Below are 27,882 nucleotides of genomic sequence, written 5' to 3'. Positions count from 1 at the left end.
CTGATAATAAGGGATGGGATCAGTACATTAGTAAGGGAGGATCTCAGATCGGAAGAAAAAAATGTGAAATCTGTTTGGGTGGAGCTAAGAAACAGCAGGGGGAAGCAAACATTAGTAGGGTTTGTTTATAGGCCAAACAGTAGTGGTAGTATGGGGTATGGTATTAATCAGGAGGTTTGAGCAACATGTGGCATGTGTAATATAGTAATCACGGGTGAATTCAATCTGCATATAGACTGGGTAAACCTAATGAGCACTAATGCTGTGGAGGACATGTTTCTGGAATGTGTTCGGGATGGATTTCTAGAGCAGTATGTTGAGGAACTGACTAGAGAACAGGTTATTTTAGATATAGTAATATGCAATGAGAAAGGGCTAATTAATAATCCTGTTGTAAAAGAACCTTTAGGAATGAGTGACCATAATATGTTCGAATTTTACATTATGTTTAAAAGTGAGGTAGTTCAATCTGAAGCCAGTTTGTTAAATTTGAACAAAGGAAATTATGAAGGTATGAGGGGAAAATTGGTTGAGGTGGATTGGGAAAATACATTAAAAGGTTTGACAGCACATAGACAATGGATAGTCTTTAAAGAAATATTACATAGTTTACAGCAACTATACATTCCTTCAAGGTACAAAAACCCCAAAAGTAAAGGCAGTCAAACGTGGATAACAAAGGAAGTTAAGGATTGTATAAGATGAAAAGAAAAGGCCTGTAAAGTTGCCAGAAATCGTAGTAAACCCGAGGATTGGGAAGATTTTAGAATACAGCAAAGGAGGACAAAGAAACTTATAAAGAAAGGGAGAATAGAATATGAATGTTACCCAACAAAAAATATAAGAACTGACTATTAAAATCTTCTATAGGTGCGTAAAATGGAAACATTTGGCTAAGACAAATGTGGGTCCATTACAGGCAGAGTCAGGAGAATTTATAATGGGGAGTAGAGAAATGGCAGAGAAGCTAAATGATTACTTTGTGTTTGTCTTCACTGAGAAATCTCCCAGAATTGGAGAACAAGGGACTAGGGGTAATGAGGATTTGAAGGAAATTATTATTAGTAAAAAGGCTGAATTGGAAAGATTAATGGGGCTGAAGGTTGATAAATCCCCAGAACCTGATATTCTACATCCCAGAGTGTTGAAAGAGGTAGCTATGGAGATAGTGGATGCATTGGTGATCATCTTCCAAAATTCTATGGATTCTGCAGATTGAAAGGTAGCAAATGTCACCCCACTATTTAAGGGGGGGAGAGGGAAAACAGGGAACTACAGACCTGTTACATCAGTCGTTGGGAAAATGCCAGAATCTATTTGTTCGAGCAAGTGATAAATGGAGACTTGGACAATAATGATCAGATTGGGCATAGTCAACATGGATTTCTGAATGGGAAATCATGTTTGACGAGCCTGTTGGCATTTTTTGAGGTTGTTACGAACAGAATTGATAAAGGGGAGTCAGTGGATGTGGTATACTTGGATTTTCAGAAAGTTTTTGATAAAGTCCCCCACAGGAGGTTGGTTAGCAAAATTAAAGCACATGGGATAGGAGGTAATATACTGGCATGGATTAAAGATTGGCTAACAGGCAGAAAGCAGAGAGTAGGAATAAACGGGTCATTCTTGCGTTGGCAGGCTGTGACTAGTGGGGTACGGCAGGAATTAGTGCTTGGGTCCCAGCTGTTCACAATATATATCAATGATTTGGATTTGGGGACCAAATGTAATATTTACAAGTTCGCGGATGTGTGGGAATGTGTATTGTGAGGAAGATGCAAAGCCACTTCAAGAGGATTTGGACAGACTTAGTGACTGGGCAAGAATGTGGCAGATGGAATATAATGTGGAAAAATGTGAGCTTTCCACTTTGGTAGGAGGAACAGATGTGCAGAGTATTTCTTAAATGGTAAAAGATTAGAAAGTGTAGATGTACAAAGGGACCTGGGTGTCCTTGTCAATAGGTCACTGAAAGCTAACATGCAGGTGCAGCAAGCAATTAAGAAGACTAATGGTATGTTAGCCTTTATCACAAGAGGATTTGAGTACAGGAGTAGTGAAGTCTTGCTTCAATTGTATAGAACCTTGGTTAGACCGCACCTGCAGTACTGTGTGCAGTTTTGGTCCCCTTACCTTAGGAAGGATATTATTGCCATAGAGGGAGTGCAACAAAGGTTCACCAGACTTGTTCCCTGGATGGTGGGACTGTCCTATGAAGAGAAATTGGGGAAACTGGGCCTGTATTCTCCAGAGTTTCGAAGAATGAGAGGTGATCTCATTGAAACCTACAAAATACTTAAAGGGATAGACAGGGTAGATGCAGCTAAGATGTTTCCCCTGGTTGGGGAGTCCAGAACCAGGGGACACAATTTCAAAATAAGGGGGAAGCCACTTAGGACAGAGATGAGGAGAAATTTCTTCACTCAGAAGGTTGTGAATCTTTGGAATTCTCTACCCCAGAGGGCTGTGGAAGCTCAGTCATTGAGTATGTTTAAAGCAGAGATTGACAGATTTCTAAATACCAATGACATAAAGGGATATGGGGATAGTGTGGGAAGGCATTGAAGTGGATGATCAGCCATGATCGTATTGAATGGAGGGGCAGGCTAGATGGGCTGAATGGCCTACTCCTGCTCATATGTTCCGATGATAGGCATTGGGGAGTCAGGAGGTGCGTTACTCACTGCAGAATTTACAGCCTCTGACCTGCTCATGTAGCCACAGTATTTATGTAGCTGCTCCAGTTCAGTTTCTATCAATGGTGACCACCCCCCCAGGATGTTGATAGTGGGGGATTCAGTGATCGTAATGCCGTTCAATGTCAAGGGGAGATGGTTAGATTCTCTCTTGTTAAAAATGGTCATTGCCTGGCAGTTGTGTGGCACAAATGTTACTTGCCACATATCAGCTCAAGCCTGGATGTTGCCCACGGCTCGCTGCATGCCCATCGAGTTGTGAATGGTATTGAACACTGTGTAAGCATCAGTCAATATCCCCACTTCTAACCTTATGATGGAGGGAAGGTCATTGATGAAACAGCTGAAAATGGTTGGGCCCAGGACACTACCCTGAGGAACTCCTGCAGTGATACCCTGGGACTGAGGTGATTGACCTCCAACAACCACAACCATCTTCCTTTGCGCTCGGTATGACTCCAAGCAGTGGAGTGTTTACCCCTGTTTCCCATTGACTCCAGTTTTGCTCGGTTCTCCTTGATGCCATACTCGGTCAAATGCTGCCTTGATGTCAAGGACAGTCACTCTCACCTCACCTCTTGAGTTCAGCTCTTTTGTCCATGTTTGGACCAAGGCTGTAATGAGGGCAAGAGCTGAGTGGCTCTGGCAGAACTCAGTGAGTTGTAATATCACCTCTGAGTCAGAAGGTTGTGGCTTCAAGTCCCACTCCAAAGACTTTCAGCCCACAATCTAGTCTGGCACTTCCAGTGAGGGAATGCTGCACTGTTGGAGATGTCATCTTTCGGATGAGAGATTAAACTGAGGCCCCATCTGCCATCTCAGGTGGATGTATAAGATTCCATAGCCAGGCACTGTCCCCATCAAACACTCCCAGGACAGGTACAGCACGGGGTTAGATACAGAGTAAAGCTCCCTCTACACTGTCCCCATCAAACACTCCCAGGACAGATACAGCACTGGGATTGGCTGCTCTCTGATTTGGGAGCCTGAGTGTTGAGAGCCTCAATGAGGTGCAGCTGAGAGTGCTGGTGGCAGTTGGAGGTTGCAGAGGTGGAGAGAGGAGCTGCACTGAGCAAGGGAGAGCAGCTACCAACAAGCAGAGGAAAACTCCAACAACAGTCTCCATTAAAGAGAAGAAAGGGACATTTTGTGGAAACAAGGCTTTGTCTGGAGGTGGGTGCTGAACACCAGTAATTTACTTTGGACTGTTGGGGGAGGAACAAGTGGCTGGAACAACAAGGGGTGGGGCTGCCAATTCAACAGGAATCTGTGCTGCTGCAAAAGCACACAGGAAAGCTCCCTCCCCACCCCAATTTGCCAAACCTGGGTCAGCTGAAGCTGCCCAGCTAAACAGACGGAAGGGGATAGATAGTGCCTGGGCAGCTTCAGCTGACCCAGGTGAAGACGACTCCCCCAACCAGAAGACCAACTTCAAAGACTGTTTGTTTTAAGTGTACTGTGAGCACCACCTCCAGAAAGCAAGTCATCCCTTCCAGCCTGCCTTTGCCTCTCCTCTCTTACCTCAGCCTCTCCACTAACCTGTTGTTTGTTTGTTTGTCTTTTCAAATTTTTCTGTGAATCTGTTATTTAGTGTGCGTCCACAATTTGGGGTGGGTTTAGCTCTTGGACCCATGGCAAGCCCTTCATCACCGGTGGCGGGGCCCTCTACTACCTACGCAGCTGCAGCTTCTGTGGCTGCCCACGTGGCCCCGTCACCCTTTAAATTATTGACATGCAGCCATGGGGTGAAGAGCTATCCCCACCCCAACATGTCTATTGAGGCCTGCGTTAAGGCAATGGCCGTGGTTGTCGGCCCCTCGGCCATTGTTGCGGCCTCAAAAATGTATGGGAAGGCTGTGTTCTTTTTGAAGACCGAGCGGGCGGTGTCCCTGGCCCTGAGTAAAGGGCTCACTGTGGGGGGGACCTTCCTGCCAGTGGACCCTCTGGGGGCCACTGCGCATCGGATAATGTTGTCCAACGTCCCACCCTTCATTCCCAGTGAGCTCCTCCTCCACCACCTGCACCATCTGGGGGAGGTGAGGTCGGGGATCACCCCAGTCCGGCTTGGTCTTCGGGAGCACAGCCTCCAACATGTCTACTCCTTCCGCCGCCAGTTATTTATGCAGCTGGCGCGGGAGGAGGACACGGAGGGCCAATTTAATGTGGAGTTCCAGGGGACGGCCTACCGCGTCTTTTGGACCTCGGACGGGGCGCGGTGCCACGTCTGCAAGGGGGTGGGGCATGTTCGGAAGAACTGCCCCAACCTCCCGGCCGCCAGCTCCACCTCGGCGGCCCAGAGTGGTTCCACAGCACCTCCTCCCACTCCCCCCGCACATCCAACAGACACCGCTCAGTCGGTTCCGGAGGCTGTGGTTTTCACAGCCTCTGGCGGGGAGGGGAGCGTCCGTCCGAGCGGAAGGAAGACGCGGGGAAAAAAGAAACATCGTGAGGCGCGTCCCCTGGACACTTTGACTCAACCCGAGCCTGAGCTCAGCCCAAAGCCCATTCCCATGGAATCCACCTGTCCCAGGGCTGGGCTCAGGCCCAGGGTGACTAAAAAAGGAAAAAAGGGTGCGGAGGCGGAGGCCTCTGATGACATGGAGGTCTCTGAGTCTCCGCGCCCAAGTGCGAAAAAGAGGAGAAGGCACCCCTCCACAGAAATAACACAGGGCCCTGAGGTGCAGGGCCCATCTGTTGGAGGGGAGCTGCCTCCTGTTTCTGGTCCTCAGGTGCCCCCTACCGCCACCACCAAGGCTGCTAAGTCCGGGCAGGTGCTCCCTATTCTTCAGGATGGAGGGGAGGGGATGGCCCCGGTACGTGAGGCCCCTCCTGAAGGAGTAAGTGGGGCCCTGCTTGTGGTGGGGGAGCCTGGGGAAACCGCCCATTCCGCCACTGCTACTGGGTCGGGTGTCCTGAATGAAGGGGAGGGCGAGGCCCCAGAGGGTCGGGCCTCCCAGCCGGAGTCCACCACCAACCAGGAGACACCCGACCCAGTTATAACTGAGAATGCTGCCCCATCTGCTGGGCCTGTGGGTGCTGGCGGAGCGGGAGATGGCCTCCTCTCGCCGCCTCCAGTCTCGGCTCCGGCTGGTTTCCCGGAGTCCGGAACTTCTGTCTCCCCTGGACCAGTCATTGGCCTGGGGATGGAGGTGGAGGGGGGTCCTGAACCGCTGGTGCCTACAGGCTCCAGTTTCACAATAGAACCCAGAGAGGACTCCTCCGCCATCGATCCTGGGGGTGGGATCGTGACGGAGGCGGGACCAGCTGGCGCGGCCGGGACGTCCGCCCCACAGTGTGTGGTGGATGTGTCGGCCGCTGGCGGTGACGACCCGGAGGAGGATGGGGATTCGGTGCGGGGCACGGAGGATGATCTTGATTCCATCGCCAGTGAGGTGGTGGAGTCCCTCGTGCCTCCCACCAAATCTCCTCTCATCCCCACGGCGGAACTCCGGGATTTCCTCGCGGCTTGCAGAGGTTGCCGCAATAAAGTTCAGCTGGCCCTCGACCGTTGGTCGAATCTGGCGCTGATCATCCAGTCCGTCCGTGCCGCCCTTAAGATAGCGGGCAAGCGCGCGGACGTGAAACTGGTTGAGAGGCGCCGTTTTAATGTGTTCCTCAATGGGTTGCTGGGGGAGTGGAGGGCCAGGTGCACTTCCACTCCCTCCTCACAGTGAGCTGTTGGTGACGGGTTTTACGTACCTTTGACATGAAGATAACCATAGCCAGCCTCAACATCAACGGCAGCAGAGGGGCTCACCGCAGATTTCACAATCTCTCAGTCCTTAGGGAAGGGAGATACGCGGTGAGCTTTCTGCAGGAAACCCACACCGTTCCGGGAGACGAAGCCACCTGGCTCCTGGAGTGGCAGGGTGGGGTCTACATGAGTCACCTCACCCCTATTTCTAGTGGGGTGGCTATCTTGTTGGCCCCGACTTTTCAGCCGGAGATCTTGGGGGTCAAGGAGCTAGTGCCGGGCCGCTTGCTCCACCTCGCCGTTCGCCTGGGTAGCGTGCCGCTCCACTTTGTGAACGTGTACGCGCCCAGGCCCGGCGCTTTGCAAGCGCGCTTCTTTGAAGAAGTGTCCGCTCTCTTGAGCTCCATCGATAGCGGCGAGTGCATCATCCTCGGGGGGGATTTTAACTGCACCCTCGAGGTGGGGGATCGCTCCGGTCCCCAGCGCGGCCAAGCGTCGGTGGAGAAGTTGAGGGGACTGATCAGCTCCCTTAACTTGGTGGACGTCTGGCGGAATCTCCATCCCGACTCCAGCGCCTTCACGTGGAGGTCTGGAGGAGGGGGGTCGCGAATCGACCGCCTCTACATTTCGCAGGCGTACGTCTCCCGCGTCTCGGCGGCCTCCATGCGGCTGGTGCCGTGCTCGGACCACCGCCTGGTGTGGGCGGAGTTCACTCCGCTCCGCACGCGGGCGGGGTCCGCGTACTGGCACTTTAACAACCGGCTGCTGGAGGACGTGCGATTTCGGGACTCGTTCTGTCGATTCTGGGCCGACTGGAGAAGGAAGCAGGGGGGCTTCCCCTCCTTGAGGCTATGGTGGGATGTGGGCAAGACTCACATCCGCGTCTTCTGTCAGGAGTACGCGAAGGGGTCGACCAAGAGGCGGGAAGCCGAGGTCGGGCGCCTTGAGAGGGAGGTGCTCGACTTGGAATCCCGCCTCGGTCATGCCGTCGCGGACCCGGCCCTGTGGCAGGCGTACAAAGAGAAGAAGGGCGCGCTGAGGAACCTGCAGCTCATAGGGTCCCGAGGCGCGTACGTGAGGTCGCGGATCCAGATCCTGGAAGATTTGGACCGCGCCTCACCCTTCTTCTACTCGCTGGAAAAATGGCGGGGGGTCCGTAAGCAGCTCGTCGAGCTGCTGGCCGACGACGGATCCTCCATCACGGATCCGGAGGGAATGGGCCTCCTGGTCCGGACGTATTACAGTGCGTTGTTCTCTCCGGATCCGTCCAGCGAGGATGCGCGCAGAGTTTTGTGGGAGGACCTGCCGCAGGTCAGCCCGGAGGGCGCCGAAGGATTGGAGGCTCCGCTCACGTTGGCGGAGCTGACTGGCGCCCTCCACCAGCTCTCGAGGGGCAAATCCCCAGGGCTGGATGGGTTGACCGTGGAGTTCCTCAGGGCGTTCTGGGACGTCCTGGGGGACGATTACGCGCGGGTCCTGGGGGAAAGCCTGGCGACCGGGGAGATGCCCCTCTCGTGGCGCAGGGCGGTCATCGTCCTGCTGCCGAAGAGGGGCGATCTCCGCCTGCTTAAAAACTGGCGTCCGGTCTCCCTCCTCAGCACGGATTATAAGATCTTTGCCCGGGCTATGTCTACCCGCCTGGGCTCCGTGCTGGCCCACATGATCCACCCCGACCAGTCCTACACGGTCCCGGGCCGGTCCATCCAGGACAACATCCACCTGGTCCGGGACCTGATCCATCTTTCCCAGAGGACTGGTCAGTCGGTCGCCTTTCTCTCCCTCGATCAGGAGAAGGCGTTCGACAGGGTGGATCACGATTACCTTTTCGGGACTCTGCGCGCTTTCGGACTCGGGCCGCATTTCGTGGCCCGGGTCCGACTTTTATACGCCGCCGCAGAGTGTCTAGTCAAAGTTAACGGGTCCTTGACGGCGCCCCTTCGATTTGGGAGAGGAGTGCGTCAGGGGTGCCCCATGTCCGGCCAACTGTATACCATCTGCGTGGAGCCCTTCCTGTGCCTGCTTCGCAGGAGGTTGACGGGATTGGCTCTGCGCGAGCCGGCCATGCGGGTCGTCCTCTCGGCTTACGCCGACGACGTGCTCCTCGCAATCACAGATCCCGTTGACTTGCGGAGGATGCGCGACTGCCAGCAGACCTTTTCTGCCGCGTCCTCCGCGAGGATCAATTGGGAGAAATGTTCCGGACTCCTGGTTGGTCAGTGGCGGGTGGACTCCCTGCCGGAGGAGATGACACCTTTTGCGTGGAGCACCACGCACCTCCTCTATCTGGGAGTCCACCTTAGCCCCGCTGAGGAAGCCTGGCCGGCAAACTGGCAGGAGTTGGAGGCGAAAGTCACCGCTCGGCTGGGGCGCTGGACAGGACTGCTCCGAGTGCTTTCCTACAGGGGCCGAGCGTTGGTCATAAACCAACTGGTGGCCTCCATGCTGTGGTACCGGTTGGTCACTTTGGCCCCGCCCCCTGTATTTGCCACCAAGATCCAGAAGAAACTCGTCGATTTCTTCTGGGGCAAGAGGAAACACTGGGTCTCTGCCGCGGTCCTGAGTCTCCCGATCGAGGAGGGCGGTCAGTCGCTGGTGTGCGTCCGCACCCAGGCTGCGACTCTCCGCCTTCGGACCCTGCAGAGATACCTGTACGTCGAGCGTCCTCCCAGATGGTGTGCGCTGGCGACGTATTTTTTCCGCCAGTGTCACTGCCTTCAAGACGACACGCAGCTCCCGGTGGAGTCCGTTAGCCGCGCCACTCTGAGGGAGTTGCCTGTCTTTTACCGGGATCTTTTCCGAGTCTGGAACATGGTCGCCTCCAGTCAGGGCGCTCCCCCGCCGGCGGAGGAGAGCGCCTCGGCTGTCCGGGCGGCTGACTCCGGGGACGGTCCGGCGGGCGGAGGAGTAGCCGAAACCCCCGGGACGCCCCTCACTGCGGGTGGCGAGGGGGCTCGGGAGTGCGGAGCGATCCCGGCCGAGCTGACCCCCGCTGGGCCGGAACTGCTCATCGGACCCAGGCCCCGAAACCCTCCTCGGGAGCCGGTCCCGCACAACCCGAGCCGCCTCTCGGGAATGCCCTCCGTGCCATTCCAATCGGCGCGGAGGGGTTTCCTGTACGGGCTGCTCCTGCACACTTTCCACTTCCTCGCCCTCGTCAGCCGGCCGGACACGCCCTGGCGGTCCGCGTTGCCATCTGGCGGCGAGGGGAAACCCCGATGGAGGTCTCTCTACGCGGGAGTCTTCCCCCTTTACATCGGGGACCTGGGGTGGAGGGTGCTGCACAGAGCAGTCCCGTGCAATAGGCTTTTAAGTAGGTTCACGGACTCCCAGGCCAGCTGTACTTTCTGCGGCCTGGACGAGTCCGTGTTCCACATTTATACGGAGTGTGCGAGGTTGCAGCCCCTACTTGAGTATCTGAAGGGGCTGCTCCTCAAATTCTGGCTGCACTTCAGTCCCACGCTCCTGATCTTTGGGCACCCGGTGCGGAGGGGCTTGGGCCGGGAGGAGGATCTCCTCGTCGGTCTGCTCCTGGGCCTGGCCAAGGTGGCAATTCACAGGTCCAGGTTGCGGGCCGTCGGGGGTTCCGTCCTCCCCGATTGCCTGCCCCTCTTCCGCGGTTACGTTCGCGCCCGGGTGTCCCTAGAAAAGGAGCATGCGGTGTCCGCCGGTACGCTTGAGGCCTTCCGCGACCGGTGGGCACCGCAGGGACTGGAGTGCATCATCGACACCGAGAATGGCATTTTAATTTGAGTTTTTTGTTTATTTATCTGTTTTAATAAAGTTATTTTAAAACTGTAAATATGTACATAAAGGGGGCCTGAGGGATAAAGGCCCCCTCGATGTGAAAAATATAAAAGGGGCCTGGGGTATAAAGGTCACCTTGTAAAAAAAAAAGAAAAAAAAAAAGGGATAAAAAAAAAAAAAAAAAAAAAAAACGGGGTTAGATACAGAGTAAAGCTCCCTCTACACTGTCCCCATCAAACACTCCCAGGACAGGTACAGCACGGGGTTGGCTGTTCTCTGATTGGGAAGCCTGAGTGTTGAGTGCCTCAACGAGATGCAGCTGAGAGTGCTGGTGGCAGTTGGAGGTTGCAGAGGTGGAGAGAGGAGCTACACTGAGCAAGGGAGAGCAGCTACAACTAAGCAGAGGGGAAACTCCAACAACAGTCTCCATTAAAGAGAAGAAAGGGACATTTTGTGGAAACAAGGCTTTGTCTGGAGGTGGGTGCTGAACACCAGTAATTTACTTTGGACTGTTGGGGGAGGAACAAGTGGCTGGAACAACAAGGGGTGGGGCTGCCAATTCAGCAGGAATCTGTGCTGCTGCAAAAGCACACAGGAAAGCTCCCTCCCCACCCCAATTGCCAAGCCTGGGTCAGCTGAAGCTGCCCAGCTAAACAGACGGAAGGGGATAGATAGTGCCTGGGCAGCTTCAGCTGACCCAGGTGAAGACGACTCCCCCAACCAGAAGACCGGAAGACCAACTTCAAAGACTGTTTTAAGTGTACTGTGAGCACCACCTCCAGAAAGCAAGTCATCCCTTCCAGCCTGCTTTTGCCTCTCCTCTATTACCTCAGCCTCTCCACTAATCTGTTGTTTGTTTGTTTGTCTGTACTACACATTCAATATTTTCAGTTAAATCGCTGATATTTGGTGTGCAAGTCCACAATTTGGGGTGGGTTTAGCTCTTGGACCCATGGCAAGCCCTTCATCACCGGTGGCGGGGCCCTCTACTACCTACGCAGCTGCAGCTTCTGTGGCTGCCCACGTGGCCCCGTCACCCTTTAAATTTAAATTATTGACATGCAGCCATGGGGTGAAGAGCTATCCCCACCCCAACATGTCTATTGAGGCCTGCGTTAAGGCAATGGCCGTGGTTGTCGGCCCCTCGGCCATTGTTGCGGCCTCAAAGATGTATGGGAAGGCTGTGTTCTTTTTGAAGACCGAGCGGGCGGTGTCCCTGGCCCTGAGTAAAGGGCTCACTGTGGGGGGGACCTTCCTGCCAGTGGACCCTCTGGGGGCCACTGCGCATCGGATAATGTTGTCCAACGTCCCACCTTTCATTCCCAGTGAGCTCCTCCTCCCCCACCTGCACCATCTGGGGGAGGTGAGGTCGGGGATCACCCCAGTCCGGCTTGGTCTTCGGGAGCACAGCCTCCAACATGTCTACTCCTTCCGCCGCCAGTTATTTATGCAGCTGGCGCGGGAGGAGGACACGGAGGGCCAATTTAATGTGGAGTTCCAGGGGACGGCCTACCGCGTCTTTTGGACCTCGGACGGGGCGCGGTGCCACGTCTGCAAGGGGGTGGGGCATGTTCGGAAGAACTGCCCCAACCTCCCGGCCGCCAGCTCCACCTCGGCGGCCCAGAGTGGTTCCACAGCACCTCCTCCCACTCCCCCCGCACATCCAACAGACACCGTTCAGTCGGTTCCGGAGGCTGTGCTTTTCACAGCCTCTGGCGGGGAGGGGAGCGTCCGTCCGAGCGGAAGGAAGACGCGGGGGAAAAAGAAACATCGTGAGGCGCGTCCCCTGGACACTTTGACTCAACCCGAGCCTGAGCTCAGCCCAAAGCCCATTCCCATGGAATCCACCTGTCCCAGGGCTGGGCTCAGGCCCAGGGTGACTAAAAAAGGAAAAAAGGGTGCGGAGGCGGAGGCCTCTGATGACATGGAGGTCTCTGAGTCTCCGCGCCCAAGTGCGAAAAAGAGGAGAAGGCACCCCTCCACAGAAATAACACAGGGCCCTGAGGTGCAGGGCCCATCTGTTGGAGGGGAGCTGCCTCCTGTTTCTGGTCCTCAGGTGCCCCCTACCGCCACCACCAAGGCTGCAAAGTCCGGGCAGGTGCTCCCTATTCCTCAGGATGGAGGGGAGGGGATGGCCCCGGTACGTGAGGCCCCTCCTGAAGGAGTAAGTGGGGCCCTGCTTGTGGTGGGGGAGCCTGGGGAAACCGCCCATTCCGCCACTGCTACTGGGTCGGGTGTCCTGAATGAAGGGGAGGGCGAGGCCCCAGAGGGTCGGGCCTCCCAGCCGGAGTCCACCACCAACCAGGAGACACCCGACCCAGTTATAACTGAGAATGCTGCCCCATCTGCTGGGCCTGTGGGTGCTGGCGGAGCGGGAGATGGCCTCCTCTCGCCGCCTCCAGTCTCGGCTCCGGCTGGTTTCCCGGAGTCCGGAACTTCTGTCTCCCCTGGACCAGTCATTGGCCTGGGGATGGAGGTGGAGGGGGGTCCTGAACCGCTGGTGCCTACAGGCTCCAGTTTCACAATAGAACCCAGAGAGGACTCCTCCGCCATCGATCCTGGGGGTGGGATCGTGACGGAGGCAGGACCAGCTGGCGCGGCCGGGACGTCCGCCCCACAGTGTGTGGTGGATGTGTCGGCCGCTGGCGGTGACGACCCGGAGGAGGATGGGGATTCGGTGCGGGGCACGGAGGATGATCTTGATTCCATCGCCAGTGAGGTGGTGGAGTCCCTCGTGCCTCCCACCGAATCTCCTCTCATCCCCACGGCGGAACTCCGGGATTTCCTCACGGCTTGCAGAGGTTGCCGCAATAAAGTTCAGCTGGCCCTCGACCGTTGGTCGAATCTGGCGCTGATCATCCAGTCCGTCCGTGCCGCCCTTAAGATAGCGGGCAAGCGTGCGGACGTGAAACTGGTTGAGAGGCGCCGTTTTAATGTGTTCCTCAATGGGTTGCTGGGGGAGTGGAGGGCCAGGTGCACTTCCACTCCCTCCTCACAGTGAGCTGTTGGTGACGGGTTTTACGTACCTTTGACATGAAGATAACCATAGCCAGCCTCAACATCAACGGCAGCAGAGGGGCTCACCGCAGATTTCACAATCTCTCAGTCCTTAGGGAAGGGAGATACGCGGTGAGCTTTCTGCAGGAAACCCACACCGTTCCGGGAGACGAAGCCACCTGGCTCCTGGAGTGGCAGGGTGGGGTCTACATGAGTCACCTCACCCCTATTTCTAGTGGGGTGGATATCTTGTTGGCCCCGACTTTTCAGCCGGAGATCTTGGGGGTCAAGGAGCTAGTGCCGGGCCGCTTGCTCCACCTCGCCGTTCGCCTGGGTAGCGTGCCGCTCCACTTTGTGAACGTGTACGCGCCCAGGCCCGGCGCTTTGCAAGCGCGCTTCTTTGAAGAAGTGTCCGCTCTCTTGAGCTCCATCGATAGCGGCGAGTGCATCATCCTCGGGGGGGATTTTAACTGCACCCTCGAGGTGGGGGATCGCTCCGGTCCCCAGCGCGGCCAAGCGTCGGTGGAGAAGTTGAGGGGACTGATCAGCTCCCTTAACTTGGTGGACGTCTGGCGGAATCTCCATCCCGACTCCAGCGCCTTCACGTGGAGGTCTGGAGGAGGGGGGTCGCGAATCGACCGCCTCTACATTTCGCAGGCGTACGTCTCCCGTGTCTCGGCGGCCTCCATGCGGCTGGTGCCGTGCTCGGACCACCGCCTGGTGTGGGCGGAGTTCACTCCGCTCCGCACGCGGGCGGGGTCTGCGTACTGGCACTTTAACAACCGGCTGCTGGAGGACGTGCGATTTCGGGACTCGTTCTGTCGATTCTGGGCCGACTGGAGAAGGAAGCAGGGGGGCTTCCCCTCCTTGAGGCTATGGTGGGATGTGGGCAAGACTCACATCCGCGTCTTCTGTCAGGAGTACGCGAAGGGGTCGACCAAGAGGCGGGAAGCCGAGGTCGGGCGCCTTGAGAGGGAGGTGCTCGACTTGGAATCCCGCCTCGGTCATGCCGTCGCGGACCCGGCCCTGTGGCAGGCGTACAAAGAGAAGAAGGGCGCGCTGAGGAACCTGCAGCTCATAGGGTCCCGAGGCGCGTACGTGAGGTCGCGGATCCAGATCCTGGAAGATTTGGACCGCGCCTCACCCTTCTTCTACTCGCTGGAAAAATGGCGGGGGGTCCGTAAGCAGCTCGTCGAGCTGCTGGCCGACGACGGATCCTCCATCACGGATCTGGAGGGAATGGGCCTCCTGGTCCGGACGTATTACAGTGCGTTGTTCTCTCCGGATCCATCCAGCGAGGATGCGCGCAGAGTTTTGTGGGAGGACCTGCCGCAGGTCAGCCCGGAGGGCGCCGAAGGATTGGAGGCTCCGCTCACGTTGGCGGAGCTGACTGGCGCCCTCCACCAGCTCTCGAGGGGCAAATCCCCAGGGCTGGATGGGTTGACCGTGGAGTTCCTCAGGGCGTTCTGGGACGTCCTGGGGGACGATTACGCGCGGGTCCTGGGGGAAAGCCTGGCGACCGAGGAGATGCCCCTCTCGTGGCGCAGGGCTGTCATCGTCCTGCTGCCGAAGAGGGGCGATCTCCGCCTGCTTAAAAACTGGCGTCCGGTCTCCCTCCTCAGCACGGATTATAAGATCTTTGCCCGGGCTATGTCTACCCGCCTGGGCTCCGTGCTGGCCCACATGATCCACCCCGACCAGTCCTACACGGTCCCGGGCCGGTCCATCCAGGACAACATCCACCTGGTCCGGGACCTGATCCATCTTTCCCAGAGGACTGGTCAGTCGGTCGCCTTTCTCTCCCTCGATCAGGAGAAGGCGTTCGACAGGGTGGATCACGATTACCTTTTCGGGACTCTGCGCGCTTTCGGACTCGGGCCGCATTTCGTGGCCCGGGTCCGACTTTTATACGCCGCCGCAGAGTGTCTAGTCAAAGTTAACGGGTCCTTGACGGCGCCCCTTCGATTTGGGAGAGGAGTGCGTCAGGGGTGCCCCATGTCCGGCCAACTGTATACCATCTGCGTGGAGCCCTTCCTGTGCCTGCTTCGCAGGAGGTTGACGGGATTGGCTCTGCGCGAGCCGGCCATGCGGGTCGTCCTCTCGGCTTACGCCGACGACGTGCTCCTCGCAATCACAGATCCCGTTGACTTGCGGAGGATGCGCGACTGCCAGCAGACCTTTTCTGCCGCGTCCTCCGCGAGGATCAATTGGGAGAAATGTTCCGGACTCCTGGTTGGTCAGTGGCGGGTGGACTCCCTGCCGGAGGAGATGACACCTTTTGCGTGGAGCACCACGCACCTCCTCTATCTGGGAGTCCACCTTAGCCCCGCTGAGGAAGCCTGGCCGGCAAACTGGCAGGAGTTGGAGGCGAAAGTCACCGCTCGGCTGGGGCGCTGGACAGGACTGCTCCGAGTGCTTTCCTACAGGGGCCGAGCGTTGGTCATAAACCAACTGGTGGCCTCCATGCTGTGGTACCGGTTGGTCACTTTGGCCCCGCCCCCTGTATTTGCCACCAAGATCCAGAAGAAACTCGTCGATTTCTTCTGGGGCAAGAGGAAACACTGGGTCTCTGCCGCGGTCCTGAGTCTCCCGATCGAGGAGGGCGGTCAGTCGCTGGTGTGCGTCCGCACCCAGGCTGCGACTCTCCGCCTTCGGACCCTGCAGAGATACCTGTACGTCGAGCGTCCTCCCAGATGGTGTGCGCTGGCGACGTATTTTTTCCGCCAGTGTCACTGCCTTCAAGACGACACGCAGCTCCCGGTGGAGTCCGTTAGCCGCGCCTCTCTGAGGGAGTTGCCTGTCTTTTACCGGGATCTTTTCCGAGTCTGGAACATGGTCGCCTCCAGTCAGGGCGCTCCCCCGCCGGCGGAGGAGAGCGCCTCGGCTGTCCGGGCGGCCGACTCCGGGGACGGTCCGGCGGGCGGAGGAGTAGCCGAAACCCCCGGGACGCCCCTCACTGCGGGTGGCGAGGGGGCTCGGGAGTGCGGAGCGATCCCGGCTGAGCTGACACCCGCTCGGCCGGAACTGCTCATCGGACCCAGGCCCCGAAACCCTCCTCGGGAGCCGGTCCCGCACAACCCGAGCCGCCTCTCGGAAATGCCCTCCGTGCCATTCCAATCGGCGCGGAGGGGTTTCCTGTACGGGCTGCTCCTGCACACTCTCCACTTCCTCGCCCTCGTCAGCCGGCCGGACACGCCCTGGCGGTCCGCGTTGCCATCTGGCGGCGAGGGGAAACCCCGATGGAGGTCTCTCTACGCGGGAGTCTTCCCCCTTTACATCGGGGACCTGGGGTGGAGGGTGCTGCACAGAGCAGTCCCGTGCAATAGGCTTTTAAGTAGGTTCACGGACTCCCAGGCCAGCTGTACTTTCTGCGGCCTGGACGAGTCCGTGTTCCACATTTATACGGAGTGTGCGAGGTTGCAGCCCCTATTTGAGTATCTGAAGGGGCTGCTCCTCAAATTCTGGCTGCGCTTCAGTCCCACGCTCCTGATCTTTGGGCACCCGGTGCGGAGGGGCTCGGGCCGGGAGGAGGATCTCCTCGTGGGTCTGCTCCTGGGCCTGGCCAAGGTGGCAATTCACAGGTCCAGGTTGCGGGCCGTCGGGGGTTCCGTCCTCCCCCATTGCCTGCCCCTCTTCCGCGGTTACGTTCGCGCCCGGGTGTCCCTGGAAAAGGAGCATGCGGTGTCCGCCGGTACGCTTGAGGCCTTCCGCGACCGGTGGGCACCGCAGGGACTGGAGTGCATCGTCGACGCCGAGAATGGCATTTTAATTTGAGTTTTTTTTTTGTTTATTTATCTGTTTTAATAAAGTTATTTTAAAACTGTAAATATGTACATAAAGGGGGCCTGAGGAATAAAGGCCCCCTCGATGTGAAAAATATAAAAGGGGCCTGGGGTATAAAGGTCACCTTGTAAAAAAAAAAGAAAAACGGGGTTAGATACAGAGTCAAGCTCCCTCTACACTGTCCCAGTAGGGGGTGACTGGCTCCTCTCAGTACTGTTGATGAGGGTCCTGATGGCTCGCTCCAACCACTTTTTGATTCAGGGGAAAAGGAAAGAAAATTGGCCAAATGCGTAACAGGATTTACATGTAAAATGGCAAGAATGAGATTGTGTTGGTGTCTGACAGCTTCTCAGAGGTCAGCAGAACAAGCCTGTACTGTTCAGGGGTTGTGTTGAGAAGCGTGCTGAATTACTGAGCAGACGGGGGATGTGGGAGAGTGAAGGGCAACCATTGTGTGAAATGCTGGGACTTAATTATTTATCAGCTGCTGCCCAGGGATAGCGAAGGACTGCATCATTGAATGAGTTGGCTGCTGCATCTGTCTCGTGTCTCACACCCAGCATCAAGAGGTTGGGTTAATGATCCCAAACTGGAGCCAGGGAGTTTTTCATCTGCACTTTAGAGAAACAGCACAGTAACCAATTCACATTTCATACACAAGACTAAGGGGTGACCTCCTCGAGGTCTTTAAGATTATGAAGGGTTGGATAGGGTAGATGTAGAGAGGTTGCTACCACATGTTGGGGGAGTCCAAAACTAGAGCCTTAAATACAAGATAGACACTGTTAAATCAAATAGATCACTGGGCTGATACTCTCTGGTGTTTCGAAGAATGAGAGACTGTGATAGTAACAGTGTAAAGGGCAGAGAGGGGGGAAGGAATTCTTGAGGTGTGTTCAGAGAATTTTCTAGATCTGTATGTTTCCAGCCTAACTGGGAAGGAGGCATTGCTGGACCTGATCCTGGGGAATGAGGTGGGTCAAGTGGATCAAATGTCAATAGGGGAACATTTACAGAACAGTGATCCTAGTATCGTAACGTTTAAGTTTCTATAGAAAAAGACAAGAAACAATCCAGAGTAAAAATAATGAATTGGTGACAGGACAACTTCAGTGGGATGAGAACAGATCTGGACCAGGTAAATTGGAATCAAAGATTGGCAGGCAAAACTGCCTTTAAAGAGGAGAAAGAGAGGGTCCAGTCGAGTCACATTTCCACAAGGGGGAAAGATAAGGCAAGCAAAGCCAGAGCTCCGTGAATGATGAAAGAGATAGCGAGTAAGGTGAAGTAGAAAAAGGGGGCACATGACAGATGTCAGGTTGATAATACAGTGACAACCAAGCTGAATATAGAAAGTCAGAGGGGAAGTGAAAAAAGAAATCAGAGAGGCAAAGAGAGAGTATGAGAAGAGAATGGCAGCAAACATAAAAGGGAATCCAAAAGTCTTCAATAGGCAGATAAATAGTAAAATGTTGGTAAAAGGAAGAGTGGGGCTGATTAGGGACCAGAAAGGGGATTTACGCATGGAGGCAGGGGGGATAGCTCAGGTACTAAATGAGTACTTTGCATCAGTCTTTATGAAGATGATGCGAAAGTCACAGTGAAAGAGGAGACAGTGGATGGGCTAAAAATTGATAAAGAGGAGGTATTAGAAAGGCTGGCTGTACTTAAAGTGGATAAAACACCAGGACCAGATGAGATGCATCCGAGGATACTGAGGGAAGCCAGGGTCAAAATTGTGGAGGCACTGACCATATTCTTCCAAACTTCCTCAGATTTTTCAAAAAAGAATGTAAGGATAAACTCAGGCTAGTCAGTTTAACCTCGATGGTGGGAAAGCTTTTAGAAACAATAATCTGGGTCAAAATTCACAGTCACTTGGACAAATGTGGACTAATTAAGGAAAGACAGCACAGATTTGCTTAAGGCAAATTGTGTTTAACCAACTTGATTGAGTTTTTTGATGAGGTAACAGAGAGGGTTTGTAAGCCATTTGGGATATCTCTTGTATTTTTGTTATGCTGTAAGGCATTTGTTAACATCTCCTGTATTTCTGTTTATAAGTAACATGTAACTAGTTCTGTTGTGGGCCAGCGTGCGGAGCTCACCAGGTGGTGAAGACGTGCGTTGAGGCAAAGGATATTCGGACAAAGGGAGGAGACTCCTGACTGAAGACGTCATCACTGAGGTTAATATTGGACTATTTAAATATAAAAGACAATGTAAGTGAGCTAGGAACCCCCACACATACACACACGCACAGACAAATCAAGACATGACACTGATGTGGTAAACTAGGCTGTTAAAACATCAAAGAGCCTGTCTACAACCACACTCAGGAAAAATGGCCTTTTGAAATATGTGTGAATGATTTTCTTCTTCCTTATCAAGATGCAGATATCACATCCATGGGTGGTATGCACCTAAGAACTCCCCCTGCTGAGAGCAGGATATGACCATATGCAGGTGGTCTTGCATAGCCAGGGCGGGATTGATAAAGCACTGAAACCCAATCAGATGACCTAATTCGAGACATTACTTTATATGTCGAGGGACCAGAGTCAGAAAGAGGTATAAAGTCACAGCTCACAAGGATATTGTTGCTGCAGCCAGGAGGTGTGACTTGGTCAGTCACAGGAAGTCGTGCAGAAGACATCGCTCAGCAGACCATGTTCTGATCTGAAGTTCAGTTAATGCATGATAAATACCTGGTAGTTCAAGATTATAGGGTGAACAGGTGTTGGGTGTTAATGAGTTAATTGTATTCAAATGTGTACATATAAAGAGGAGCCAGCCAGAACTGGCTGTGGGTGTTGTTCGCAGTGCAGAAGTAAACTCTATGACAAGCAATAAACAATCTCCACCAAAGCATCCTAGTCTCAGTGTCTTCTTCACAAACGGGCTTGGAAGTTTCTCTAACAGACCTGACCACCTGGGATTGAGTTTCCATACGCACTTAAAGCAGCCAGAAGCACTGCACAAAGAACAGCCAGGCGCTGCGCAAACGACTAATGGCAACACATATGCAGTCATATTCAGCTGGCCTCAGACACTGGAAACATCAGAGGAATGTATCATGGCATGAAGAGAGCTCTTGGGCCAACCATCAAGAAGATCGCCCCCCTCAAATCTAAATCAGGGGACATAATCACTGACCAACGCAAACAAATGGACCGCTGGGTTGAGCACTACCTAGAACTGTACTCCAGGGAGAATGTTGTTACTGAGACTGCCCTCAATGCAGCCCAGCCTCTACCAGTCATGGATGAGCTGGACATACAGCCAACCAAATCGGAACTCAGTGATGCCATTGATTCTCTAGCCAGCGGAAAAGCCCCTGGGAAGGACAGTATTACCCCTGAAATAATCAAGAGTGCCAAGCCTGCTATACTCTCAGCACTACATGAACTGCTGTGCCTGTGCTGGGACGAGGGAGCAGTACCCCAGGACATGCGCGATGCCAATATCATCACCCTCTATAAAAACAAAGGTGACCGCGGTGACTGCAACAACTACCGTGGAATCTCCCTGCTCAGCATAGTGGGGAAAGTCTTTGCTCGAGTCGCTCCAAACAGGCTCCAGAAGCTGGATGACCGAGTCTACCCTGAGGCACAGTGTGGCTTTTGTGCAGAGAGATCGACCGTTGACATGCTGTTCTCCCTTCGTCAGATACAGGAGAAATGCCGTGAACAACAGATGCCCCTCTACATTGCTTTCATTGATCTCACCAAAGCCTTTGACCTCGTCAGCAGACGTGGTCTCTTCAGACTACTAGAAAAGATCGGATGTCCATCAAAGCTACTAAGTATCATCACCTCATTCCATGACAATATGAAAGGCACAATTCAACATGGTGGCTCCTCATCAGAGCCCTTTCCTATCCTGAGTGGCGTGAAATAGGGCTGTGTTCTCGCACCCACACTTTTTGGGATTTTCTTCTCCCTACTGCTTTCACATGCGTTCAAGTCCTCTGAAGAAGGAATTTTCCTCCACACAAGATCAGGGGGCAGGTTGTTCAACCTTGCCCGTCTAAGAGCGAAGTCCAAAGTACGGAAAGTCCTCATCAGGGAACTCCTCTTTGCTGACGATGCTGCTTTAACATCTCACACTAAAGAGTGTCTGCAGAGTCTCATCGACAGGTTTGCGGCTGCCTGCAATGAATTTGGCCTAACCATCAGCCTCAAGAAAACGAACATCATGGGGCAGGACGTCAGAAATGCTCCATCCATCAATATTGGCGACCACGCTCTGGAAGTGGTTCAAGAGTTCACCTACCTAGGCTCAACTATCACCAGTAACCTGTCTCTAGATGCAGAAATCAACAAGCGCATGGGAAAGGCTTCCACTGCTATGTCCAGACTGGCCAAGAGAGTGTGGGAAAATGGCGCACTGACACGGAACACGAAAGTCCGAGTGTATCAAGCCTGTGTCCTCAGTACCTTGCTCTATGGCAACGAGGCCTGGACAACGTATGTCAGCCAAGAGCGACGTCTCAATTCATTCCATCTTCACTGCCTCCGGAAAATACTTGGCATCAGGCGGCAGGACCGTATCTCCAACACAGAAGTCCTCGAGGCGGCCAACACCCCCAGCTTATACACACTACAGAGCCAGCGGCGCTTGTGATGGCTTGGCCATGTGAGTCACATGAAAGATGGCAGGATCCCCAAAGACACATTGTACTGCGAGCTCGTCACTGGTATCAGACCCACCGGCCGTCCATGTCTCCGCTTTAAAGACGTCTGCAAACGCGACATGAAATCCTGTGACATTGATCACAAGTCGTGGGAGTCAGTTGCCAGCGTTCGCCAGAGCTGGCGGGCAGCCATAAAGACAGGGCTAAAGTGTGGCGAGTCGAAGAGACTTAGTAGTTGGCAGGAAAAAAGGCAGAGGCGCAAGGGGAGAGCCAACTGTGTAACAGCCCCGACAAACAAATTTCTCTGCAGCACCTGTGGAAGAGCCTGTCACTAGAATTGGCCTTTATAGCCACTCCAGGTGCTGCTTCACAAACCACTGACCACCTCCAGGCGCTTACCCATTGTCTCTCGAGATAAGGAGGCCAAAGAAGAAGAAGAAGAAGAGAAGTTCAAGATTATAGGGTGAACAGGTGTTGGGTGTTAATGAGTTAATTGTATTCAAATGTGTACATATAAAGAGAACTGGCTGTGGGTGTTGCTCGGAGTGCAGAAGTAAACTCTATGACAAGCAATAAACAATCTCCACCAAAGCATCCAAGTCTCAGTGTCTTCTTCACAAACGGGCTTGTAAGTTTCTCTAACAGACCTGACCACCTGGGATTGAGTTTCCATACGTGGGTCTACTAAGCAACTGGTGTTGTCAGTATATACTATTCCTCGGTGAGTTAATAAAGGTGTTCCACACAAAGTGGAAATTGTATCCAAAGTTTGTTTTGTGCCATTGATACTCAGTGTGGGGTCAGGACCTTAGAGGGAAGTGAGACCCCCTTTTTAAGAGTCTTACAGGTTGATGTGGTGTACATGGACTTCCAAAAGGCATTTGATAAAGTGCCACATAATAGACTTGTCAGCAAAGTTGAAGCTCATGGAATAAAAGGAACAGTGGCAGCATGGATATGAAATTGGCTGAGTGACAGAAAACAGAGAGTAGTGGTTAATGCAAAATCAAAATAGTGGAAATACTCAGCAGGTCTGGCAGCATCTATGGAGAGAGAAACAAAGTTAACCTGTCAGGTCGATGACCTTTCATCAGAACTGGGAGAAGTTAGAATTCTAATACGTTTTGAGCAAGTGAAAGAGGGGAGAGGGAAAAAAGAACAAAAGGGAAGGTCTGTGACAGGGTGGAGGGCAGGAGAGATTAAATGACAAAAGGTTTCATGGTGCAAGGCCAAAGGAAGTGGTAATGGGACAAGTAAGGAAACAAAAGATGTGTCTGGAGGAGGTGTGAATGACAGGATAGTAGGCATCAGAACGCAAAGTGAAGGAAACTAGAGAGAATCAAGAGGAAAAAAACACATACGTTAAAAAAAAATGAAACAAAATGGGTGGCGAGGTTATGATCTAAAATTGTTCAATTCAATATTGAGTCGAGAAGGCTGTAAAATGCCCAGTTGAAAAATGAGGTGTTGCTCCACAAGTTTACATTGAGCTTCATTAGAACACTGCCAGAGGCCGAAGTCAGAGTGAGAACAAGGTGCAGAATTAAAATGACAGGCGGTTGTGAGCTCCGTTTGCAAAATGAACGGAGGTGTTTTGCAAAGCGGTCACCCAGTCTGTGTTTGGTCTCCCCAGTGTAGAGGAGATCACATTGTGAGCAGTAAATACAGTATACTACATGGAAAGTACAAGTAAATCACTGTTCACTGTTCACTTGGGGCCCTGGATGGTGAAAGTAGTGGTGAACAGTTGTTTTTTTGGACTGCAGGATTGCGGATACACAAAACTTGGAAGTATTGTGGAAGTATTGGGAGGATAGTGATAGACTTCAAGAGGACAAAGACAGGCTGGTGGAATGGGCAGACAAGTGGCAGATGAAATTTAAGGCAGAGAAGTGTGAAGTGATAGATTTTGGTAAGAAGAACAAAGAGAGGCAATATAAAATAAAGGATACAGTTCTTAAGGGGGTGCAGGAGCAGAGAGACCTGGGTGTATATGTGCACAAATCATTGAAGGTGACAGGGCAGGTTGAGAAAGTGGTTAATAAGGCATACGGGCTCCTGGGCTTTATAAATAGAGGCAGAGAGTTCAAAAGCAAGGAGGTTATGATGAAGCTTTATAAAACACTTGTTCGGCCTCAACTGGAGTATTGTGTCCAATTCTGGGAACCACACTTTAGGAAGGAAGTGAAGGCTTTAGACAGGGTGCAGAAAAGATTCAGAGAATGGCTCCAGGATTGAGGAACTTCAGTTACGTGGAGAGATTGGAGAAGTTGGGACAGTTTTCCTTAGAGAATAGTGAGAGGAGATTTGACAGAGGTGTTCAAAATCATGAGGGGTCTGGACAGAGTAGAGAGGGAGAAACTGTTCCCATTGGTGGAAGATAAAGAAGTGTACAGATTGGCCATGTGGTTCTCAGTGAGGAGGAAAGCTTTAGACTGCAGGAAGATGTGGATGGTCTGATCAGTTTGGCAGTAAAGTGGAAAATGGAATTCAATCCAGAGAAGTGTGAGGTGCAACAAGGCAAGAGAACACACAATAAATGGGAGGATACTGAGTGGTGGTGAAGAACAGAGGGACCTTGGAGTGGACGTCCACAGATCCTTAAAGGTAGCAGGACAGATCGATAAGGTGGTTAAGCAGGCATATGGCATGTTTTCCTTTATTAGTCCAGGTATAGAATATAAGAGCAGAGAGGTTATGCTGGAACTGTATACAACACGAGTTAGACCACAGCTACTGTTCTGGTCACCATATTACAGGAAAGATGTGATTGCACTGGAGAGGGTACAGAGGAGATTTATGAGGATGTTGCCAGGACTGGAGAATTTTAGCTATGAGAAAGGATTGGATAGACTGGGTTTTTATTTCCTTGAAACAGAGGAGGCTGATGGGAAATTTAATTGAGGTGTATAAAATTATGAGGGGCGTCGATAGAGTAAATAGGGTCAACATATTTACCTTTGCAGAGGGGTCAAAAACCAGGTAGCATAGATTTAAGTAAATGGTAGAAGGATTAGAGGGGAGATGAGGAAACATTATTTCACCCAGAGGGTGGGAGAAACCTGGAACTCACTTCCTGAAAGGGTGGTAGAGGCAGAAACTCTCACCAGATTTACAAGTACTTGGATGTCTAGTTGAAGAGCCGTGACCTGCAGGGCAACCGTCCGAGTGCAAGAAGGTGGCATTAGGCTGGGTCACTCTTCATCATCTGGCACAGACACGATGGGCCGAATGGCCTCCTGTGTCAAAATATTTCTAAGATTTCTAAGGGTCAAGAAGCAGAGGTCACCGATTTAAGGTGATTGGCAAAAGAACCAAAGGCGACATGAGGGAAAAACTTTTTTATGCAGTGAGTGTTTAGGATCTGGAACGCACTGTCTGAGAGTGTGGTGGAGGCAGGTTCAGTGAGTGTTTAGGATCTGGAATGCACTGTCTGAGAGTGCGGTGGAGGCAGGTTCAGTGTGTGTTTAGGATCTGGAATGCACTGTCTGAGAGTGTGGTGGAGGCAGGTTCAGTGAGTGTTTAGGATCTGGAATGCACTGTCTGAGAGTGTGGTGGAGGCAGTTTCAGTGAGTGTTTAGGATCTGGAATGCACTGTCTGAGAGTGTGGTGGAGGCAGGTTCAGTGAGTGTTTATGATCTGGAATGCACTGTCTGAGAGTGTGGTGGAGGCAGGTTCAGTGTGTGTTTAGGATCTGGAATGCACTATCTGAGAGTGTGGTGGAGGCAGGTTCAGTGAGTGTTTAGGATCTGGAATGCACTATCTGAGAGTGTGGTGGAGGCAGGTTCAGTGAGTGTTTAGGATCTGGAATGCACTGTCTGAGAGTGTGGTGGAGGCAGGTTCAGCGAGTGGTTAGGATCTGGAATGCACTGTCTGAGAGTGTGGTGGAGGCAGGTTCAGTGTGTGTTTAGGATCTGGAATGCTCTGTCTGAGAGTGTGGTGGAGGCAGGTTCAGTGAGTGTTTAGGATCTGGAATGCACTGTCTGAGAGTGTGGTGGAGGCAGGTTCAGTGAGTGTTTAGGATCTGGAATGCACTGTCTGAGAGTGTGGTGGAGGCAGGTTCAGTGAGTGTTTAGGATCTGGAATGCACTGTCTGAGAGTGTGGTGGAGGCAGGTTCAGTGAGTGTTTAGGATCTGGAATGCACTGTCTGAGAGTGCAGTGGAGGCAGGTTCAGTGAGTGTTTAGGATCTGGAATGCACTGTCTGAGAGTGCGGTGGAGGCAGGTTCAGTGAGTGTTTATGATCTGGAATGCACTGTCTGAGAGTGTGGTGGAGGCAGGTTCAGTGTGTGTTTAGGATCTGGAATGCACTGTCTGAGAGTGTGGTGGAGGCAGGTTCAGTGAGTGTTTAGGATCTGGAATGCACTGTCTGAGAGTGTGGTGGAGGCAGGTTCAGTGAGTGTTTAGGATCTGGAATGCACTGTCTGAGAGTGTGGTGGAGGCAGGTTCAGTGAGTGTTTAGGATCTGGAATGCACTGCCTGAGAGTGTGGTGGAGGCAGGTTCAGTGAGTGTTTAGGATCTGGAATGCACTGTCTGAGAGTGTGGTGGAGGCAGGTTCAGTGAGTGTTTAGGATCTGGAATGCACTGTCTGAGAGTGTGGTGGAGGCAGGTTCAGTGAGTGTTTAGGATCTGGAATACACTGTCTGAGAGTGTGGTGGAGGCAGGTTCAGTGAGTGGTTAGGATCTGGAATACACTGTCTGAGAGTGTGGTGGAGGCAGGTTCAGTGAGTGGTTAGGATCTGGAATACACTGTCTGAGAGTGTGGTGGAGGCAGGTTCAGTGAATGTTTAGGATCTGGAATACACTGTCTTGAGAGTGTGGTGGAGGCAGGTTCAGTGAATGTTTAGGATCTGGAATGTACTGTCTGAGAGTGTGGTGGAGGCAGGTTCAGTGAGTGTTTAGGATCTGGAATGCACTATCTGAGAGCGTGGTGGAGGCAGGTTCAGTGAGTGTTTAGGATCTGGAATGCACTATCTGAGAGCGTGGTGGAGGCAGGTTCAGTGTGTGTTTAGGATCTGGAATGCACTGTCTGAGAGTGTGGTGGAGGCAGGTTCAGTGAGTGTTTAGGATCTGGAATGCACTATCTGAGAGTGTGGTGGAGGCAGGTTCAGTGTGTGTTTAGGATCTGGAATGCACTGTCTGAGAGTGTGGTGGAGGCAGGTTCAGTGAGTGTTTAGGATCTGGAATGCACTGTCTGAGAGTGTGGTGGAGGCAGGTTCAGTGAGTGTTTAGGATCTGGAATGCACTGTCTGAGAGTGTGGTGGAGGCAGGTTCAGTGAGTGTTTAGGATCTGGAATGCACTGTCTGAGAGTGTGGTGGAGGCAGGTTCAGTGAATGTTTAGGATCTGGAATGCACTGTCTGAGAGTGTGGTGGAGGCAGGTTCAGTGAGTGTTTAGGATCTGGAATGCACTGTCTGAGAGTGTGGTGGAGGCAGGTTCAGTGTGTGTTTAGGATCTGGAATGCACTGTCTGAGAGTGTGGTGGAGGCAGGTTCATTGAATGTTTAGGATCTGGAATGCACTGTCTGAGAGTGTGGTGGAGGCAGTTTCAGTGAGTGTTTAGGATCTGGAATACACTGTCTGAGAGTGTGGTGGAGGCAGGTTCAGTGAGTGGTTAGGATCTGGAATACACTGTCTGAGAGTGTGGTGGAGGCAGGTTCAGTGAATGTTTAGGATCTGGAATACACTGTCTGAGAGTGTGGTGGAGGCAGGTTCAGTGAGTGGTTAGGATCTGGAATACACTGTCTGAGAGTGTGGTGGAGGCAGGTTCAGTGAGTGTTTAGGATCTGGAATATACTGTCTGAGAGTATGGTGGAGTCAGGTTTAATCGTGGCTTTCAAAAGGGAATTGGATAATTATCTGGAGAAAACATTTGCAGGGCTGTGGGGAAAAGGCAGGGGAGTGGGACTAATTGAATTGTTCTTGCAGAGAGCCGACACGGACACAATGGGCCAAATGGCCTCCTTCTGTGCAGTCAGCATTCTATGATTCTATGATTCCATGATCTCATTGAAATTATAAGATTTTGAGGGGTCTTGGCAGGATAGATGCTGAGAGGGTGTTTCTCTTGACTGGACAGTCTAGAGAGAAAAGAGGTGACAGTCTCAGGGTAAGAGGTCGGCATTTAGGACGTTTCTTCACTCAGAGGGTTCTGATCCTTTGGATTTCCCAGAGGACGGTAGATGCTTGTTTGATGAGTAGATTCAAGACTGATATTGATAGATTTCATAGAGTCATAGAGTTATACAGCACAGAAACAGGCCGTTCAGCCCATCGTGTCAGTGCCGGCAATCAAGCACCTAACTATTCTTGTTCCTGATTTCTTAAGTTCTT

The 27,882-nt window shown here is 52.8% G+C and overlaps 1 protein-coding gene across 1 annotated transcript in view; it reads right to left on the bottom strand.

Annotated features, from left to right (window-relative positions):
• The window catches only part of LOC137380301 (sodium- and chloride-dependent creatine transporter 1-like), a 303,113-nt gene that overhangs the window by 78,726 nt on the left and 196,505 nt on the right, over nucleotides 1-27,882 (bottom strand). The gene's annotated exons all lie outside the window — the stretch shown is intronic.

This window comes from Heterodontus francisci, chromosome 19 (genome assembly GCF_036365525.1).
Source record: "Heterodontus francisci isolate sHetFra1 chromosome 19, sHetFra1.hap1, whole genome shotgun sequence".
NCBI classification, from domain to species: Eukaryota; Metazoa; Chordata; class Chondrichthyes; order Heterodontiformes; family Heterodontidae; genus Heterodontus; species Heterodontus francisci.
Note: the sequence above shows the minus strand (reverse complement) of the source record. Positions and strands in the feature narration are given on the sequence as shown.